At 42.5% G+C, this 21,968-nt stretch overlaps 1 protein-coding gene across 1 annotated transcript in view; it reads left to right on the top strand.

Annotated features, from left to right (window-relative positions):
* The window catches only part of LOC124554991 (rho GTPase-activating protein 12-like), a 229,159-nt gene that overhangs the window by 3,685 nt on the left and 203,506 nt on the right, over positions 1–21,968 (top strand). The window lies entirely within an intron of this gene.

Consider the following 21,968-nt stretch of genomic DNA (forward strand, 5'->3'; position numbering starts at 1 on the left):
AGTACGATCTCAAATTAAAATGAGGAATGAAGTTTGAAATTACTCACAGCTGTGCGGGCACACTACATTTTCAGTATTTGTGGAGTGTTTAAACGATTGCAGATAATGGGAACGGTAATAATAGAGTAATTGCAGGGATTGTGTGCACTCACTTTGCATAAGTAATTCCTGCATTGTAGTGAAGTGCTATTGCATCTTCTATTTTATGAACATGTATATGAGGTGAGAAGCTGTTTCTGTTTTATGCTATTTATTTATTTGTTCACAGACCATTTTAACAACAGTATGAGACATATGAGACGTTTGCTACAAAAAGTATAGTTGCATGTAAGAGTTAAGAAAAAAGTAGCAGCATAAAAGTAAGAGGATGTAGCATGCACTACAGGGATGTTGAAATAAAAATCTGAACTGGCTTCTTCGAAGAAACCATCCTTACATTTGCCTCAGTGATCAGGGAAAACCACAGTAAATCAGCATGTTTGGACAGATATAAACCTCACTCACTGTAACTGCATTTCATAGCCAGGCATTGCTTCACCAAAAGTTGCTTCTTATACCAATTATTACCATTTGTTGTTGAAATTTCAGTGGTAATCAACAGAACATTAGGTATTCCAGCACACAATGAAACCACAGATATCACTTGACATTGGATTCAATCCACTATATCTTCCTCCATTGACAGGGCAAGTATGTGTTTAATAAAGTGTCTTCATTTACAGTACTAGGTGTTTTGCTCATAAGAAATATGTTTGAGTTTATTTTTGAACTGGTCTAATCTGTGTGATTTTTCCCAAGTCTTAAAACTGTCCATTGCCACATCCAGGAATTAGTAACTGTTTCTCATGTAGGATTAAGTTTCCAAGGCTAAGTCTAATGCTGTCAGTAATGACTACTCTGTTGGTGTGCACGTGCATGTACATCATTTTAATTCCATTTATAAACACATTGGCGCTGTTTATATTCTAAGTGCTCAGGGTTGTTTTTGAAGCTCATTAACTGTCACAGTGAAATGTCATCAGCACACATCATAATTTTGCCACCCTTTACCTACCATATTTAGGTCATTTGTGTAAAGAGTGAAAATGTATGGTTCCAGTGATGAATACTGAGATACTTTGCCCCTGAGTTCAAGGAACTCAGAACCAGTATTGACAATATCACTATCCATTTTATATATATTACCTTGGTGCACTGGTCTCTCTGTTTCACAAAAGATTCTATAAGGTCAGCTGATTTTCCTCTTGTGCAATGCTGGTGTAGTTTCTGTACTGATGTATCATGACATATTAATTTTTATTTATTTATTAACCCAATGACCATTTGGCACAACAGTATAGGACATGTCAGATACATTACAGAACTAATATATATGTATATAAACATGTACAAATTAGGATACGATTGGGTGAGACTAGGGCAGGAAGGTGGCCATGGCCTGATTAATCAAGAAACCACGCCATGCATCACTTACAATGTTGTACCTATCTGTGAACTCTGAGGAGAGATTCTCAAGAAGAATTGTTCCTCTCAAATATGCTAAACCTGCAGTTAATATTTAAATAATTAGTTCAGTTATAAATGGTCTTCAGTGCTTGTGCAAAGTATCCTTCAATTTCTTTCAGGTCAGTTTGTGTCTGTACTGTTGTCTACTTTATGAAGTGACGTGACATGTTTCAACACTGCCCGAAGTTACACTTGTCCATTTCTGTTAAACGTGACACCAGATCTCCCAACAATCTCTAGTGCATTGCAGGTGTTTGAAAAGTCGAGGAAAACCATTAAAATTGTGGTTACAAGCAATCATGTTTGTTGACAAGCTTTACCTTGGATTGGTAAAAATGTACTTGATTTATCAGTCTACCTTTTTGCTGCAACACACAACTCCAAGAAAACTTTTTGTGCGATTTTGTCGCACATGACAGTTATTTTGTGTGTGTGAGACTGCATGCTCTGTAATTTGTGGGTAATGAAGAAACTCATACAGGACAGTTGTTTCTTTCCACCATGGTGAGAAAATAGATAGGAATGGTATGGTATTTCAGGAGACATTGAAGTAGCACATAGGCTGCTACACTGCGACATCTGTGCACTGTTGTAATTGAGACTTGCCAGTGGGAAGTCTTATCATCCACTTTCAAAAATTGACCATGGCTACTCAGCCAGGCAACCACAGGTCAAGGGAAGTGTCTGATTCCACCCATCCAATTTGAGTTGTGATGTGTGTTTGTGAGATGTCGTTGTGGCGCAGTGTTTTTGAGTTGGGTCATGTTTGTAGATGGTGTGTTGTAGTATTTGGTGGCGTTTTCTTGTTGTAGATGTTCATATTTGAAGACGTTTGTGTTGCGTGGAATTTGGTTATTAGAATTTCCACAGTCATTCTGTGAAGCTGAAAATGTAGTAGCGTTTTTTTTTTTTTTTTAGATGGATATGGCAGAAAAATTTATTAGTTATCACTTGAAGTCGTGCTGGATTGTGATACGACAAAAACAATAAGTTTTTTTGCAGGATTTTGGCTTAATTATGACTATGTCATGTTTTGTGTGTGCAATAAGATTATGAAGTTTATTAGAGTCCTGAATTCTTGGATCAGGAACCTATGTATGCAGCAGTGTGTCTGATACAATATTTGGTGATCTATCCTACTTGGGAATTGGTTTGAGAGATGTAGGTTGGTCATCAGGAAGATGAGCATTCTTCAGGAACCACCTGAAGATGGCAGCATGTACATCTGCCGAAATATTGTGGAGAAATTACGACGCTACCCAGTCGGATACCCGAGAACTGTTCAAATTGGAAATACGCTGGGAAAACTTCAGATTGCACTATGAACGTAGTTTTCCTTTACAAGAAGCCAACAATTGAAATCAAAGTATCATGGCCCAAGAAGAGCTTCATTTAATGCTTTAGCTCTAATCGAGACACTTCAAGCAATACTACAAAATTCTTCTCTGTATCGCAAATGTAGAAAACCCTCCACTACACAAACAAAAATCAGATTTTTTTTTTTAAGTAAAGCAATATGAAGTATTGTTGGGTTTGAAACAGGTGGACTCAATAAGATAAATAATGTTTAATTTCTTGATGGGATTAGTGGTTGGACGGATGAAGATAAATTTAAAATGATTGTCATGTTATTCAACAAATTCCTTCTGAAGGTAGCTGAAACATAATGGGGAAAATGTACCATTGAAAGCTGGTCCATTAGAATTAAGAATATAGTCATTGGGTGCTTCATCAGCACACATCAGATTTGATGAATCAACTATTTGAAGAGATGGCAGAAATCATCAAGTCACTGTAAAGCAGTAAATGGATGTGGTTATGATGGTGTTTCATTAGTATTTTGTGCTTAGTTCATAATACCTCCACTGAATTACCTTATAGTTGGCAAGTCTACACCTGTTTCCAGAAAGACTGAAATAACCAGTAGTAACACACATTTATAAAAGAGATCAGCAGGTGACATCTAATTATAGACCCAACCCCTTCCTCCCATGTTCTCATTTTTATTATTTCTCTGAGAAGTTAATGACTAGATATTGTAGCACCTTTCTGGCAATATTTTAACAGCAGCTCGTTTTGACACCCATAAAGGCTTCTATACAGAGAAAATGTTACATGATCTCACCAGCACAATTCAGATAGAACTACGCAAGAAAAATTGCTGTTACCTTTCCACAATCTTCAATTGTAGAGGTTGATGAAATGATTGGAAAAAGTAGAGTCACTTAGATTCTTAGATATTACTGTGGATAATGGGCTGAAATAGAATATTAATTCTGTCTGTAGGAAACTCAGCTCCGTATTATTCATAATGAAGCAGCCAATGCAATATGCAGGCAAACAGCTTCTGCACACAGATACCATATGTACACTGTGGAATGACAGTGTGAGGTAACTAACACTCAAACAAGAAAAATTGTGTACATTACAAGAAAAGCAATTAACATCATTTTAAGGGTTTTTGAAACATGCTAAAATCTAGGTGTTAACTGTTACGTCTTTGTACATAAATAAAGTGATAATACACATCACAGAAGATAATGAAGAGTGAGGAGTGAATTTCAGATACACACATGAAGAATACCTCCACTGACTGACAATGCTTGAAAAAGGACTTCAGTACTCGGCTAACAATTTACAAAGAAGTCTGCCACAATACCTGCATGATAGTATATATAATCCTAACTTTCCAAAGAATTTCTAAGACCATTTGGTGGAAAATAATTTTACCATAGAAAAGGGTGCTTATGTAGAGAAGGGTGCGTATTGTGTTTAATTTTATATATTGTTCTCTATAATAATTGAGGTTATGTATTAGGGTCACCTAAAAATAATGGACCACATTGTTTTACTTTAATCATTATTTATTGAACATAATGAGATGTACACACATGTTCTACACATCCTATTTTTCTGTGTAATCTCCTTCCCATGCATTGGCCTTCCTTCAGTGAGACAAAAGGGTATGTATGCCCTGTCAGCACCACTCCTCATTCTGGTCAAAATGGTGGACCAAGGTTTCATCATGTCACAGTCCAGGACAAGAAGGCTTCCACCTCAGCTTCAAAATGTTGTAGCAACTCAGAATAATTCCCCCCCCCCCCCCCCCCCCCTCCTTCCTGCCCCCCTTGAGATGTTCATGTTCCACTGTAAGACAGTGCGGAACCCATTGTGTGCACACTTTTGAGTAGTCAACAGCGTGGATGATTGCATCCACACACTCTTTGTTGATTGACAGCATCAGCGCCAACTGCCGAGTTGAGCATCGGTCCTTGTGAATGAGAACAACAGCAAACTGTATCCTGTCTGGTGTTACAGCTGTGGACAGTCTCCTCGCTCAGTGCAAATTGTGGGGTTCTGCTGAACCACCTTCTGATGGTCCCATCCTCTGTGCCCAGTGACTAACCATACTTCAACTGCAGGTTATCTGTAAGCTACACACAAAAATTTGCGAATGATCCCAACATCTTTTCTTTTCCCTGCAGTAAGAAATTCAGTGATGTCACACTACTTGTAATGTATGAGGGGTTACCAAAAAGTTATTTTTTAAAAACTATATATTTTCAAAATGTTAACAAAACAACCTTATCCACTTCAAAATACTATCCATTACAGCTAATATATTTGTCACACCGGTGCTTCCAGTGTTTGAAACATTTTTTGTTGTCATCTTTAGAAATGACTGACAGCTCCTCCCTCATTTTTCTCTTGGCTTCTTCAGTGTTTTCAAATATGTGTCCTTCCATTTGTGGAAATAAGAAAAAAAAGTCTCCCAGAGCCAGGTCAGGTGAGTAAAGTGCGTGGGGCAGTGAAACCATGCCATTGTTAGCCAAAAACTGTGTAAAAGAGATGGGTGTGTGTGTGCAGGGTGTTGTTGTGGTGGAAGAACCGCTCTCCTGTCTGCCACAAATCGGATCTTTTCTGATGAACGCTGTTGTGCAATCTTCTTAAAACTTCCAAATAAAATATTTGATTGCTGGTCTGACCTGGGGGGAACACTCTCTGAATGAATGATGCCCTTGGCATCAGAAAAGCAAATCCAGAACGGGGATTGTCATCAGTTGACATGTCACCATTTTTAAATCGAACAAACCACTTGTAAACTTGCGTTTTTCACATAGTTTTGTTTTATCTTGATAAGCTGTTTTCAATATTAAAATAGTTTCAACAGCATTTTTACTGAGTAGAAAACAATTTCACAGCTGCACATTGTTCACTTAAACATGGTACATAAAAAATGAAACAAGAACAAAACAGGACTAGCAAAAACAATGACTGGAGATAAACAGAACAAGCCAGGTCAGCAACACAGGTGGTACTGAACTGGCAATGGGTTGTGCTATACACGCCTAGCTGCATGAAAAATGTGAAGAAATTGAGAAAGAAATGTTTATCAGAAGGACTGACTCAGCATATAGGAAAGTAAAACAACCTTTAGTGAAATTAAAAGCGAGGGTGGTAACATTAAGAGTGCAATGGGAATACTACTGTTAAATGAAGAGGGAGAGCACAAAAGTGAAAAGAATACATAGTCAGTATAGAAGAGATAGGGGATCCAGTATTAGAATCATAATTTAAGAGAGCTTTGGAGGCATTAAGATCAAATAGGGCAGAAAGCATAGATAACAGTGTGCATCAGAATTTCGAAAATCATTTCTGGAAGTGGCAACAAAAAGACTATTCACATTGGCGTGTAGAATGTATGAGTCTGGTGACATACCGTCTGACTTTCGGAAGAATATCATCCACACAATTCTGAAGACTGCAAGAGCCAGCAAGTGTAAGAATCATCACACAGTCAGCTTTACAGCCCATGCATCCAAGTGGCTTACAAGAATAATATACAGAAGAATGGAAAAGAGAGTTGAGGGTGTGTTAGATGATGATCAGTTAGGCTTTAGGAAAGGTAAAGGCACCAGAGAGGCAATTCTGACATTGCGGGGAAGCAAGTCTAAGGAAAAAATCAAGACAGGTTTATAAGATTTGTCGACTTGGAAAAGGGGATAGACAGTGAAAAATGGTGCAAGGTGTTCAAAATTCTGAGAAAAGTAGGGGTAAGCTATAGGGAGAGGTGGGTGATACATAATATGTAAAAGAGCCAAGAGTGAATAATAAGATTGGATGACCAAGAATGAAATGCTCGGATTAAAAAGGATGGAAGACAGGGATTTAGTCTTTTGCCCCTACTGTTCAGTCTGTACGTTGAAGAAACAATGATGGAAATAAAAGAAAGGTTCAGGAGTAGGATTGAAATTAAAGGTGAAAGAATATCAATGGTATGATTCACTGATGACATTGCTGTCCTGAGTGGAAGTGAAGAAGAATGATCTGCTGAGTGGAATGAACAGTCTAATGAGTACAGAATATGGTTTGAGAGTAAATCGAAGAAAGACGAAAGTAATGAGAAGTAGCAGAAACGAGAACAGCAAGAAAAATAACATCAAGATTGATAATGAAGTAAATGAAGTTACAGAATTCTGCTACCTAGGCAGCAAAATCACTAATGATGAATCGAGCATAGAGGACATCAAAAGCGGACTAGCACTGGAAAAAGGGAATTCCTGGCTAAGAGAAGTCTGCTAGTATCAAACATGAGCCTTAATTTGAGGAAGAAATTTCTAAGGATGTAAGATTCGAGCACAGCATTGTGGGGTAATGAAACATTGACTATGGGAAAACCGGAACAGAAGAGAATTGAAGCGTTTGAGATGTGGTGCTGTAAATGAATGTTGAGTATTAGATAGACAGATAAGGTGAGAAATGAGCAGTTTCTGCACAGAATCGGAGAGGAAAGGAATATGTGGAACACACTGCAAAGAAGAAGGGACAGGACGATTGGACATCTGTTAAAGACATCAGAGTATATCTTCCATGGTACTAGACAGAGCTGTAGAAGGCGAAAACTGTAGAGGAAGACAGACAGTGGAATTCACTCAGCAAATATGAGGCATGTTTTTTTTAAGTAAGTACTGTTTTGAAATTTAAAAAAGACGTGCTAAGATTTCTCATTAATTTTATTTTTACATGAAAGCCTGTACCTTAATCTACTTTTCTACATAATTTCCGGCACTTGTCATAACGTTGTACCAGTTTTTGAATACCCTTCTCATAGAAGTCTGCCACCTGACCTGTTAACTACTGCATCACCACTGTTTTGACTTCGTCATTGTCTTGAAGACGCTGACTGCCCAGGTGTAGGTGTAGTCACTGGGCACAAGATCGGGGCTGTATGGAGGGTGATCTAGAGTTTCCCATGAAAAAGATGTGATGAGATCTTTGGTCTGATTCACCACATGCGGACGGGCATTGTCTTGCAGCAAAACGATGCCCTTGCTCAACTTCCATGGACTGTTGCTTTGATTCTGGTGTGACGTAGGCCACCCATGTTACATCACACGTAACAATTTGGCTTAAGAAATCATCACCATCGTTGTGGTACTGCTCAAGGAAAGTCAATGCACTGTCTAAAGTTTGGTTTTGTGCACATCCGTCAACATTTTCGGTACCCAATGTGCGCACAATTTTCGGTAATTCAAATGATCGGTCACAATGCCATACCAAATACTATGAGAAACATTAGGAAAGTCATCCCGCAAGGAGGAAATCGTAAAGCGTCTGTTTTCTCTCACCTTATTGTCCACTTCCTGCACCAAACTTTCATTAACCACTGAAGGACGCCCACTCAGTTGTTCATCATGCACATTTGTGCTGTCATCTTTAAATGCTCTCACCCACTTTCTTACCATTCCATCACTCATAATGTTTTCTCCATAAACTGCACAGATCTCACAATGAATATCGATTGCTTTTAGGGCTTTAGCACTATGAAATCTTATAACAGCCCGTACTTCACAGTCTGCGGGACTCACGATTATCGGAGGCATTTTAAACACTCAGTACACAATGTAAACAAGGAAGAATCAGACTGTAATGGCGTCAGTGCGTAGATTAAGGTACAGGCTTTCACGTAAAAATAAAATTATTGAGATTTTTTAGCATGTCTTTCTTAAATTTGAAAATGGTACTTTCTTAAAAAAACACACCTTATAGTTGAGGACGTAGGTTGCAAGTGTTGCTCTGGGATGAAGAGATTGGTACAGGAGAGGAATTCATGGCGGACTGCATCAAACTAGTCAGAAGACTGATGACTCAAAAGTTTCGTTTCTCCAAAAGACTGCCATTAAATTTTCTTTCTGATGTACTGTTGTTTGCCATTTATATGATTCATTGACAACATGTTTTGTGAAAAGGACATTCTTGAAACCCATTTCTGTCTGGCTGAAGATTCCTCTTTGTGGAAACTGCAAACTGTAGAGTACAGCAGTTTCTCCAGAATTTGATAGAAAGGACTTAGTCAAACTAGTCAGTTAGTGCCAACATTGAATTGATAAAATATTTGTAATAGTATTACGTATATGTACCTTTTTTGCTAACTATGCCAGCTTGGTCTTATAAAACCAAATAATTACTAAGTCTGTACTATTGTGTATCATTTGGTCAGTTCCTCAAATTAAATCATCCTGTTTATTGACAACATCCCTTTTTCCTTTAAAAATATTTCTGATGTTGTTTTTATTTCTTCATTAGTGTTATTAACTCTGGTAACATATAGAGACAACAGAACACTACTTCTCAAATAGCAAAAGTGCTGAGCATCAGTCAGGCATGTGAAAACCACACTGATAGGACTGAAATTGCCAGCTTTTGGAGATGTAATAATTAGAGAGAGAGAGAGAGAGAGCGCGCGCGCGCGCCTGCCCCCCCCCCCCCCCCCCCCCCCCCCGCCACACACACACACACACACACACACACACACACACACACACACACACACACACACACACACACACACACACACACACAGAGAGAGAGAGAGAGAGAGAGAGAGAGAGAGAGAGAGAGAGAGAGAGAGAGAGAGAGAGAGAGAGAGAGAGAACTGAAGCTTCATTCACAAGCTATTTTTAATGTCAAGTATTGTGTTGAAACAGATTATTTCTGCATATATGCATATAAGTCACAACACAAGAGTATAATATGTTTTAGACATTAGGTATTATAATTTTCATGGACCCAAGACATAAGAATTTGTAATTTAAAATTTTCCTCATTATAATTATTTAGTTTTTTTTCCAAATCCTGCTATGGCGTGATGTACTCAGTGCATCCCCCACCTCCCCTCTCTCTCTCTCTCTCTCTCTCTCTCTCTCTCGTGTGTGCACCTGCCTCTTACTTTACCTGCAGCTCAGACTTTGTGATCAGTTCATATCGCTACTAGTTATTACTTCCAGATATTTGTATGCCATGAAAAGGTCATTAATGTATATGATGAACAACACTGGTTGTGATGCACAACAGATATTACTTCAGTTTCTCTTTGATTCACTGTCCAAGATAATGTTCTGCAGTGTGCCTGCCTGGAAATGTTCGATCTAGTCAGAAATCTGGTTAGACATCGCGTAGGGATGTACTTTCTGTAGATGTTGACGTGTTAAATCAAAAGCTTCTCGAAAGTCTAGACACACTGCCTCAGTTGGTTTTCTGTATCCATGGGACTGAGGATATCATGTATGAAGAGCTTGAGTTTACTTTTGCACAGCTGATGTTTTTAGAGCTCTGCTGGTATCCGTTGATAAGGTTATTTTGCTCCAGGTAGGTCATAATGTTGGAATTTAGACTAAATTCTAGTATTTTGCTACAGGTACACTGCTGTCCATTAAAACTGAAGCACCATGAAGGTGTTGTCAGTCTCAAATATCAAATTGGCATGAGGTGTACTACATGCGTGAACATACAAATGATTAGCATTTCAGCACAACCACACAAACTAGGTTGGGCTAATGCTATCTACATTCTCTGTATATAGAAAGATTAGGCAGCAGTTTTACTCCTCAGAAATCACATTTGAATGTTGGATGTTTTTGAGAAGATACTGATATGCCTTTTGCAAGGAGAGAGAGATCTACCAGAATGTGTCAGAATGTGACTGTTGCAGTATTGTGGTCGATGGAGATTGGTTTAGTGTTCTGCAGTATTGTTGCTCACAGTCAAGATTGCCCAACTGTCATATGCATTTGGAATCGATGGGCCCAGGGAGGCCACTGAACACCATGCAGGATATCAAGTGCACCATGTGACTAGTACACTGGAGGACAAAGTATATTCTTCAGTTCGCTGTGCAGAATCATACAGCCATGTCAATGCAGGGGAGTCTTTGTTGCAGCTACATAGCATTGTCATGAAGAAGTACAATGCATGATGACAGCATTACTCATCAATAAAATCTCAGTTTGCAAGCTGCGTCACATCGAATTAAACACATGAGCTTTCGGTTTTCTGCTTATTTAAATGCAATAACAGCATCTGGAACATTCCAGAAAGATTCCAGACGCGGATATTGCATTTATATGTGAGAATAATGTGGCAGCCCCAGCAGTCTGTGATTTGGAACTCCTGATGACGATTTAAAAGACAACTGTTGGAAGCTCTAGTGTTTTAGCCAAATTGCCGCAGCTTGTAAACAGATAAGATTTTATTGAAGGATGCCTCTGTGAAAGACTCAGAGGAAAAATTCCTTTTAGTTTGTTCTGAAGTGCCCGTTGTAGATGATTTTCTAGTATCGCCTGATCCACTTGCTGAACAAAATCAGTGGCTGACACTCATTTCCTTCTTTGATTGCTTGTATCATGAATGTCTGTACACCCAGCTTCAAAGTTTCAGCAGCATTTTGGAGCTTTGCTATCGTGCAATACAGTTACGTTATGTGGGCCACGTGAAAGCAGGTGGCATCACTCGGCATAAAGAAATTGAATGAGAGCACGCTCATCACGCTTAGTGGGAGACTCTATTGTTCTAGTCATCATTTTGTGCTCACTGTGCACTTAGAACTGACAAGTGTGATGTGACGTGGTCGTTGGGCATATTAGAGACACTGAGCAGCAAATCTGTGCAGACCTTCATTGGACTATCACCTTAAGTCAGCAGCAAGACAGATATCCTCATCTGCAAAACCACAGACTGTCAGCATGGGGACCATTGTTGTGGCTTCCTATGACAAGCACCGAGAGAGGCACACTGGCAGTGGTGTGCACATGACAACACAGGACACAGGTGTGACACAGTGTTACTTTTGAAGAGAGTCCTGATTCTGTATGCAGCACACAATAAATGTAACTGTATATGGAGGGTCTGATGGGAACGAGCATTACCAGACTGTTTGTCGTCATCCTAAGGGCTCAAAATCTGGTGTGGTTGTATAGGGTGGCACTGGGTACAGAATACAATCACCTGTGGTTCGCATAGCTAATAATTTGGACAGCAGTCTGTACAGTTCTGAATTGAGGCTGGTGGCTGCACTCTGTATTTGAAATCTGCATGACGCCTTTCAACAAGGTAATACAGGGACGCATGTTGCCTGTGCTATCGTGACCTATCTGGAACATTGTTAAGATCTTTCACCCATCAAAAACATTTGCTCATAGGTTGCAGTGAGACCAGTGGGTCACCATATATCAACCACTATGATCGATGAACATCGGTATAGAGTTGAAACAGCATAGAATAGTGTTCCTGTATTTGTCTCTGAGCTGAGTTTGACACTGCCAAACTGGGTTTGAGACATCGTTACTGCCCAAGGTGACATCTTTGTGTGCTAAATTTTTCACCTTTTGTTCCACCTACAAATTTAATCATGTTTCCTTCCTACTACGCTGTGTACTTAAAAATAAGTAAAATTTCGTTATTTGCTATCCTCCTTCATGTTAAAATTTGAGTGATCAGGTGTGTACATGTGACATACAACAGTAGTTCTATAGATCAGTTGTATTTCCTTTTTTATGAATGGCTATGATGTATGCTCTTTTCCAGTCAGAGTGAACATATCTTTACTTTACATGTTGACTGCTGCATGCTTAGTGAGGAATGTTTCACCACCAGGCCCCTGCCCGGGGACTGGGTGTTTGTGTTGTCCTCATCATTTCATCACCATCATCATCATTTGTGACAGTGGCCTATTGGACTGTGTAAAAAATTGGGACTTTTTATGGGTGCTGATGACTGCGCAGTTTAGCGCCCCACAAACCAAATCTCACTAGGCCCCTAGCGTTACACTTGAGGCATTGCTGTATGCACCAGCAGCCACATGGTGTAAGGTGTGCGGTTCTGCTATGGCTGCCGGCAGCCACATGGCTGGCAACATGTTAAAGGAGTTACAGTAAATTGTTGTTGAGAGCAGAGCTAATTCTCTTGCATATTCCGCATATAACATGACACTCAGTCATCCCCCAAGGCCTCATTATATATTACCAATATAAGGTGTTCTTCAAAACCGGTGGCACTGATTGTCACTCGTCATAGCAGCAGTACAGTTATTGATTAACGATAGCATTCCTCGATCTTCCTTTGTGATGAAATGTTTGAGGACAAAATTCAAATTCTTCCTTGTGCTTTTGCTATTTTCTGTTTTGGTTTTTGTCTTGTCTACAAGTGTCTGGACACTGACTTCAGTGTCACTGGCATTCATAACATATGGCAAAAATTTTGTGGAGTTTTTACGGTACTTATTCATAACATTGCACTTTCTGGTAACTAAGTGTGTTGTAGTTATCGCTTTTCTGTCAGTGAACTTTTGCTTTGTTTTTCACCCATTGTGCAGCGGTGTGCTTTTTCTGAAGAATAAAACAAAAATACAAACAAACCATCTGAACAGGCCTTGAAGGCCCAAAAGTACCAACTGGCTGCCATGTCATCCTCACCCCTTAGGCGTCACCGGGTGCAAATATGGAGGGGCATGTGGTCAGCACACCGCTCTCCGGGCCGTTGTCAGTTTTTGTGACAGGTGTCATTACTTCTCAGCCAAGTAAGTCTGTTATTGGCCTCACAAGGGCTGAGTGCACCCTGCTTGTCAACAGCACTCGGCAGCCTCAGATGGTAACCCATGTAAGTGTTAGCCAAGGCCGACAGCATGTTACTTTGGCGATCAGATTGGAACCCTGACTGTGGCAGGGTCATTGGCTTTTTCTTGAGAAGCTTGTTGACATTATCTGTATACCATATTTAATTATTCTGCTGGATATGTACTTTTCTAGAGCTCTGTAGAGTGTCTATTCGAACTTGAACTATAATTTCTCCATGTGCTCACTGACTGAATCTAGCTTTTCTAGCTAGTGTCTCAGAAATGATGACCTCTTTATCCATTTTACTGAACATGGGAAGTTTTGTGCTTACTTTTCCAGCAGTTAGTGGGCCTGAGAGTCCTTTGTTGTTACAACTGAATCATAGTCACTGATTTCAGTGTCTCATGTGAACATACCCAAAGACGTGTGGTCTGCTTGTTACTACAAAGTCTATTTCCACGATGGGTAAGGTGCCAAACCACTTGTGTTAGATCATTTTTAGAGACAGCTTTTATAACTGTGTTGCAGGGAGTATCCGCTCATCCACCACATATGAAGTGGTAATTTTTCCAACTGATTGTGGGATGATTGGTGTCAACTATTATAGTGCAACTTAGAAAAATAAATGCTAAGCCACAGGTTTTCACTGTAGTTATGTATGTGGTGGAGTCTTCTTGCCATTAGAAGGATCAGACTAGAACTTTTATCCCATTTGTGACTCGAAACCATTTTACGTGCAGATTCTTTCTACTTTGGCTTATGTGAGATTCTTGTCTTCTTCTACAAGTACACAGCCACGTATTCCGTGGAGCCTATTTTTCAACACTTGGACTTGACTTGGAGAAGTCACTACTGTCAATTTCCAATCTTGGTTCCAATTATGATATGCCTCTCACAGCTTTGCAATAATCATTAAAACTCTAGCACTTTTTTGCAAATACTTTTACAATTTTTGTCACTAACATCGTGATAGTCTCATCTATATGGGACATTTCTTCATGCCTGTTATTAGTATTTTGAGGCTTTCTGCAGCAGTGTTTATCCTGATCAGATGGAGAATATGACTTCCACACAAGGCTATGCTGACAGTTGCCTATTGTGTATAATACCCACCCCTGCCCCCGACTCCCCTCTCCCCCCACTTCCCAGAGGTTTGTGGTTCTTTTGTCAGTTTGTGTGTGGTGCTCACAGGGCGCCAAGCTATTGCACCCTATTGTTCTTTCCCGGGCTGCATTTTCTTCCCCGTGCGCCTCCCTCCCCTCCCCTCCCCCCCTTCCTCACTCCTTCCTTGCTGCCCTCTCAACTCACTCTCTCTGTGTTCTTACTTATGCCGACGTGGCTGTCCACCTAGTTTCCTGTATTCCTTGTGGTTTTGTTTCCCTTGCCTTTTCTCTTTCTCCTTTTTGGTGTTTTTGGTCCCACTTTGGGGTTTTACCTCAACTTCTAAATTTTCTGTCTGTAATGTTAGCCATTTGGGGTTGAACACCTTCTCTGGCATGTACGGTGTGGATTCCTCTCTCCTCCCTTCCTTCCCCACTTCCTTTCCTGCCATAGTTCCCCTCCACCTCGTTCGCTCAGCAGCACGTATAGCCAGTCCATGTGGTGGGACTGTTATGTACCTATCTGGACAAGCCCCTGACAACACAGGAATCACACTTCCAATAACTAAGCTGTTGCCTCCCTGTGTAGGCCTAGGGGTGGTTGCTTGTCATTCCAGAGCATCGCAGTTCCCAGCAACGGCCTCTGTGCCAGACGGCCCTTTCTGTATGTGGTTGGCGCCTGTGTGGGGAGAGCTCCTGATCGGAGTGCGTGGTATCAGCCAGATGCTTTGCATATAAAGCATATCAATCTTAAAAAATTTGGCTGTTTTCCTATGGCCATCTCTTCAAGTAGTAATGGAATACTGCTTCTTATGACGTGGCCTTCCCTTCACTGGCTACACCCTAGGAGGAAGGCCAGGCTCGTCAGCTTGGTGTGAAAAACTTTCCACGCTACCTGGTCTGTACTAGTATGGGTGAGGCACATTCACTGCCACAAAGCCACTATTTTACGTGGAAAAATATTGGAGTCAAGTTTGTTCTGTTAAAACAACAAATTATTTATGCCTTGCTTTTTACTTGTCCTAAGGGTCACATTATTGACAGTCTTATATCTCAGCACTATTCGTGAATTTGGATGGTCAGATGAGGAACTGAACTGCATTCCACTTAAATGCACGTCTACAGGGGGTACTCAAGGTTTTATCACCTTGAACAAAATGAGTCTGCAGCCATGAATCTTGATGATAGTGTTAACCCTTATTTACATATTCAACATTCAATGCAGTGTATTTTTCCAAGCAGTGGATGAGTTGGCAGAGATCTTGGTTTTAGAAATCTGCATGTTTTGCATGTTCAGGAAATGTTGCAGCTGAAAACCATTTATTTGCAGTTCTGGAAATCTCTGTGACACAATGGTCTCTTCAATCAAGGAAAGAGGTAGTAGTCAGTGAGTGCTGTCAGGAGAATAAGGAGGGATGGGGAGGGGTTAGGCAAAAGAAGCAACATATGTGATTGTGCAGAATGAGTTGGGGCATTCTTGTGGATAAAAGCTCCCCCTTAGACAGCCACATATAACTACATTAGGAGATTTCAGCAGTGTGCTCCGCTTATGGGAACCTAAATGTTAGCACCACTCGACGACAGTCTCAAAAAACACTCAGCATCACCTTACCTGATGAGGGTTTGGTGTATGCCTTTTTCAATTGTGGTGAATCCACAAGTTTCCAATGCTTGCTTTGCTCCTTTTTCTTGAAGTCACATGTACTTGGTGATTGTACAGTGTAAGAAATCACCTGTGGGCATTTTGGATGGGCGTGAGCAGTTGCAGCTCTTCACGTTAAAAGGCTGTACAATGGTCTGACTGAGGCCGAAATCCGATCTTACTCTCTGATCAGGGTGTCATTGCCGACCATCAGGTGATGAAAAAGGTAAATTCCTCCTTAGTGCCCACCTGCACTCTTTTTTTCTCACCTTTGATAGAGTGGTGCTTGCGTGCAAGGTCAAAGCAGGCTACAAAATTATCACAGTCCGACCTTACATTCTGAACCCGATGTGCTACTACGAATGTCATCATTTCAACCACAGTAGAATGTCTTGTTGACACCCAGCAAAATATGTAACCTGTGGTAGGGATGCACATGAGGGTGATTGTCCGCCTCCTTCTCCCCACTGTATCAACTGCAATGGCGGCCATGCTGCCTCCTCTTGGGATTGTCCCATATCTTGATGAGTGAGCTGTCCAGGAGATCCAAGTAAAGGAAAAAGTGCCTTACCCAATCGCTCACAAGTTATTGGCTAGTCACAAATCCTGCTTTCTCCCGTGTGGCAATTAAAGTTCTGTTCTTGTTACCACTCGCTCCATGAAGGACATGGCCATGCAGACATGCGACCTCAAATTCAGCTCTGAGGTTGTGACATTACCCAGTGTCAAGGTAGCATTGACATCCCTCCTCCATCCAGCTGTGCAGTAAGCCATCAAACTCTCAAGTCAAGGAGCGAAGCCACCAGCTACACAATCGGTAGGATGGAAAGTACAGATGGAGTACTCCCGTGTAGACTTCCTACATCCCTCCAACCAAAACAACACCTGAGCCTTCCTGTGCTAACCTGAAAGGCTTCTCCTTCACCGACTCGAAGATCCTCATCGACAGTGTTGCCACATGATACCCTCCGTGCCGCCGGTGCGCATCATCAACCGTTTTTCTGCGTTGGACTCCACAGACTGACAGCACAAGCAAGCTAATGCTTCTGTGGACCTCATGGACCAGGATCCTCCTGTTTCTGTGCCCTGTAGCAGAATCTTTGCAGGCTGGCGCTCGGCAGCTGCCGAGGTGACACCCCTTCATTTCTCCCTCATCATGACTCTCCTCCAATGGAACGTTCGTGGCCTTCGACCTCACAAATAGGATTTACAACTGCTTTTAGCATTGCAACGTCCCCTTGTACTCTGCCTTCAGGAAACAAAATTGCGTCCTCATGACCGCGCTGAGCTTTCGCATTTCTTCCCAGTTCGTTTTGACCTTCCCCATGAGGTCGGCATTCCATCTCACAGAGGCGTCATGCTGCTCATACGGGATGATGTTCAATCTCAACCCATCTCCCTGACTACCCATATTCGGACTGTTGCAACTCGCCTTTTCCTTATTCACTTGACCTTTTCCCTCTGTACCATTTACATCCCTCTGTCGTACGATAGCACCAGAGCAGACTTCCTCCAGCTCATTGGGTGGCTACCTTCCCCATTACTGCTACTCGGTGACTTTAATGGACATCATCCCCTTCGGGATTCTCCCAGAACCTGTCAGAGTGGTGCCCTCTTGGCTGATCTTCTTAATCAGCTCAGTCTCTTCTGCTTTTAACACTAGAGCACCCACATTTCTTTGCAACTCCTTGCACACCTATTCCCATTTGGACCTATCCTTCTGCACTGCCTAGGTTTCCCATCGCCTTGAGTGGTCCATTCTTTCTGACACATACTCGAGTAACCATTTCCCATGTGCTATCCATTTGCTGACTCCTACCCTATATGGGTGCACACCCAAATGGCAGCTTGCTAAGGCTGACTAGCAGCATTACCCCTCCCTGGCGACCTTCGAAGAACAATATTTCCCCAGTTGTGATGCACAGGTGGAATATCTCACAAACGCTATCCTTACTGCTGCAGAGCATTCCATTCCTTGCGCTTCCTCTTTACCACCCCGTGTCCCAGTCCCTTGGTGAACTGAGGCATGCCGTGACACAGTTCGCGTGCGGATATGTGCTCTCCATGTTTTTAACCTTCATTCTACGATGGCACACTGCATTCATTATAAACAGGTGCATGCAAAGTGTCGTCACATTATTCGGGATAGCAAAAAAGCTAGCTGGACTTCATTCACTAGTTCGTTTAACAGTTCCACACCTTCCTTTGTCATTTGAGCCATCCTCCGATGGCTCTCTGGGACCAAGATCCATTCATCAATATCTGGCCTGACAGTAGCAGACAATGTCATTGTGGACACTATTGCTATCTCCAACATCTTGGCCACCATTTTGCGGAAATTTTGAGCTCCTCCCACTATCACCCTGCCTTCCTTCGCTGGAAACAAGTGGAGGAGGCTCGGGTGGTACCCTTATCTTCTCAGAATCGTGAGTGCTACAATGCTGGCTTTACTATGAAGGAGCTAGATCATGCTCTCAGTTCATCTCGATCCTCCGCCCCAGGGTCAGACGATGTCCGTACTCAGATGATGCAGCACCTCCTCTTGCAGGCAAGCACTTTCTGCTTAATACGTACAAGTGCATCTGGGCAGAGGGCACATTTCCTGGACATTGGCGTGAAGCCACTGCCATACCCATACCTAAACCCGGTAAGGAAAAAAGCCTTCCTTCTAACTACCGCCCCATCTCTCCCACCAGCTGTGTTTGCAAGGTGATGGAACATACGGTTCATGCCCGGCTGGTATGATGGCTCAAGTCTTGCAATTTACTAATGACTGCACAGTGTGGATTTCGAGCGTGCTGTTCTGCAGTTGACCGTCTCATTACTTTGTCCATCCATGTCACGAATGGTTTTCTGCAGAAATCCCAGACTGTAGCCATGTTTTTCGATTTAGAGAAGGCCTACGACACCTGCTGGAGAACTGGTATCCTCCGTACTCTTTACACGTGGGGCTTCCGTGGCCACCTGCCCGGCTTCCTTGAAGAATTTTTAAAAGACCTGGTTTTCAAGGTGCGTGTGGGTTCTCCCTGTACCCAGGAAACCGGTGTGCCTCAGTGTTCCGTCCTGAGCGTTGTTCTACTTTCTATTGCCATTAACCCTGTAATGGCCTGTCTCCCGCTGGGCATCTCTGCTTCCCTTTTTGTTGATGATTTTGCCATCTGTGGCAGTTCTCCACAGACCCCGGACCTGTCTCACTAAGTGACGTCTTCAGCGATGTCTTGATCGTCTTTACTCCTGGAGCATCGACAATGGCTTTCATTTTTCCACTGACAAAACTGTCTGTATGAATTTCTGGTGGCTCTTGGTCCTCCCATTTGTCTTGCCTGGCAGCCCGCTGTATGCGGTCCCTCAATGTCCTACGTGCCCTCAGTGGTACTTCAAGGGGTGGCGATCAAACCACCCTCCTCCATTTGTACCAGTCCCTTATCTCTTCGAAACTAGACTATGGGTGCTTTGTTTATGTGCGTGCTCGTCTATTCCTCATACACCATCTCAACACTATCCACCATTGTGGCATCCGTTTGGCCACTAGTGCCTTTTACGCTAGTGCAGTTGAGAGTCTGTATGCTGAAGCTGCTCAACTACCACTGTCCTATCGCCATGACTTTCTCCTCAGCAGGTATGCATGCCGTTTGTCTGCCACGCATGGCCACCCATCCCCTGCCTCCTTCTTCGATGATTCCTGTGATCACCAGTATGGGGTATATGTCCCTCTTCTGTCACCTCCTAGAGTCCGCTTTTGGCACTTTCTCTGGCGGCTTAAATTCACACTACCTGCAACTTTTCCAGTGGGTGTGAACCCTTCATCACCTTGGCTTTGTGAAGCAGCCTGTGTTAACCATGGCTTTCATTCGCTTCCTAAGGGCACTACTCCAGCCTTGGTCTGTCACCTTTAGTTTCATGCCCTTCACATGGAACTTCACAATAGTTACTTTGTGTACACTGATGGCTCTCAGACTGACCGTGGTGTCGGATGTCCCTTCATCATTGGTGCCCATGTCTTTTGATATCGGCTTCTGGTTTACTGCTCAGTGTTTTCAGCCGAGCTCTTTACCCTGTACCAGGCCATCGAGTACATCTGGCGACACAGACTTTTCAGTTGTGTCCTCTGCTCAGACTCTCTCAGCGCCTTTCAAAGTCTATGTGTGCTGTACACAGCTTATCCCGTAGTGCAGCAGGTCAAGGAAAACTGTCACTTTCTCACTCTTGATGGAGCCACTGTGATGTTTATGTGGGTTCCTGGTCATGTCAGTGTGCCAGGAAACGAGGCTGCTGACATTGCTGTCAAAGCTGCAGTCCTCATACCTCAGCCCACTAGTTCCTATATTCCCTCCAATGATCTCTGTCTGTCAGGAGGTGGTGTCCCTTTGGCATTGCCATTGGTCCTCCTGTCATGAGAATAAACTCAGGATTATGAAGCATCTCCCAGCAACTTGGACAACCTCCTCTTGGCCCTCCCGCTAGGAGGAGGTCATTTGAACTAGGTTGCAAATTGGGCACTGCCTTTTTAGCCATCGTCATTTGATAAGTGGCCCTCCCCCACAACTTTGTACACATTGTGCTCAAGTTTTAACTGCCCGCCACTTTCTGATGGATTGCCCATTTTTTAACCGTTTCTGTTCCCGCTTGGATTTGCTGTCAGAGTTATCGGGCATTTTAGAAAATGATGCATGGTCTGTTGACCGCATTTTATTTTTTACCTGTTGAAGCAATATGGTGAAGGCCATTTAATTTTTACTTTTGGACCTCGCGTTTCTGTATGGTATCTTTTGTAGCCCTTTCTCCATGTCCTTGTTTTTAGCTGTTTTCTCATATGTCAATTGGGATTGACATATAGTCATTGTGAAACTTATTTCTGTCTTCAGTTCTATAGTTTTGACTCAGGCACGTATGACCCCAGTTGTTTTTGAACCCTAAAACGAAACAAACAAACTAACTTTGTCCGTCGTGTCCATAGGGGGCCAAAGGACAGTGGATTGGTACTGGGATCTTCATCTTGATCTTTGAGGGCGATTTGTTGCCTGAAAAAGTCAAGCTGGTGGTATACCGATGTGACGTGACACCTCATGTCCCCCACTCTCACATGCATCTGCACATTGCAACACCAGCATAGTCTGTGGGAATTGTGGACAACCATTGCACATGAAAATTCCTTGTGGTTCTCTCCCCTGTCTGCATCAGCTGTGGAGAGCACCATTCTCCCTGCTCACCAGACTGCACTGCCTTTCAGAGAGAGAGAGAGAGATAGAGAGAGAGAGAGAGAGAGAGAGAGAGGTCAAGAAAAAGTATGTGCATCTATTTCCTGCACGCTTGAAAATATGTGCTATGGCTATGATTACGTCGCCCTCTCTGCCGATGGTACTTCTCCCCGTTATGCATCCTACAGCGAGCCCTCGGGGTCCCTCCACCATGCGTGCCCCCCTCCTGGTTGGGGGCTCTCCTCCTGCTGCTTCCCCCACATCTACTTTGGGAGCAATGGCTCCCCATCCACCGGGGACGCTGATCCCCATCCCCGAGCCAGAGACGCATCACCCTTGTCCTGCTTCTCACACTGGGAAGGGGTACCTTGCTGTTTTCACTGACCCAAATGCCATAGCCAAACATTTTGCTCTGCATTATGCTTGAGCCTCTGTGTCTGAGGACTGTCAACCTGCCTTTCATGGCCTTAAACAGCAGATGGAGCAATTTGCACTTATCTTTCAGTATATGTTACCTGGAGCCCTGTAATGATCCATTCAGTGAGTGGGAATTCTTTGGTGCCCTAACTCCTTGCCCTGATACTGCCCCAGGGCCAGGCCACAATGCTCAAACACAATTCAGTGGATTGTC

The sequence above is a fragment of the Schistocerca americana genome, chromosome X (genome assembly GCF_021461395.2).
Source record: "Schistocerca americana isolate TAMUIC-IGC-003095 chromosome X, iqSchAmer2.1, whole genome shotgun sequence".
NCBI lineage: Eukaryota > Metazoa > Arthropoda > Insecta > Orthoptera > Acrididae > Schistocerca > Schistocerca americana.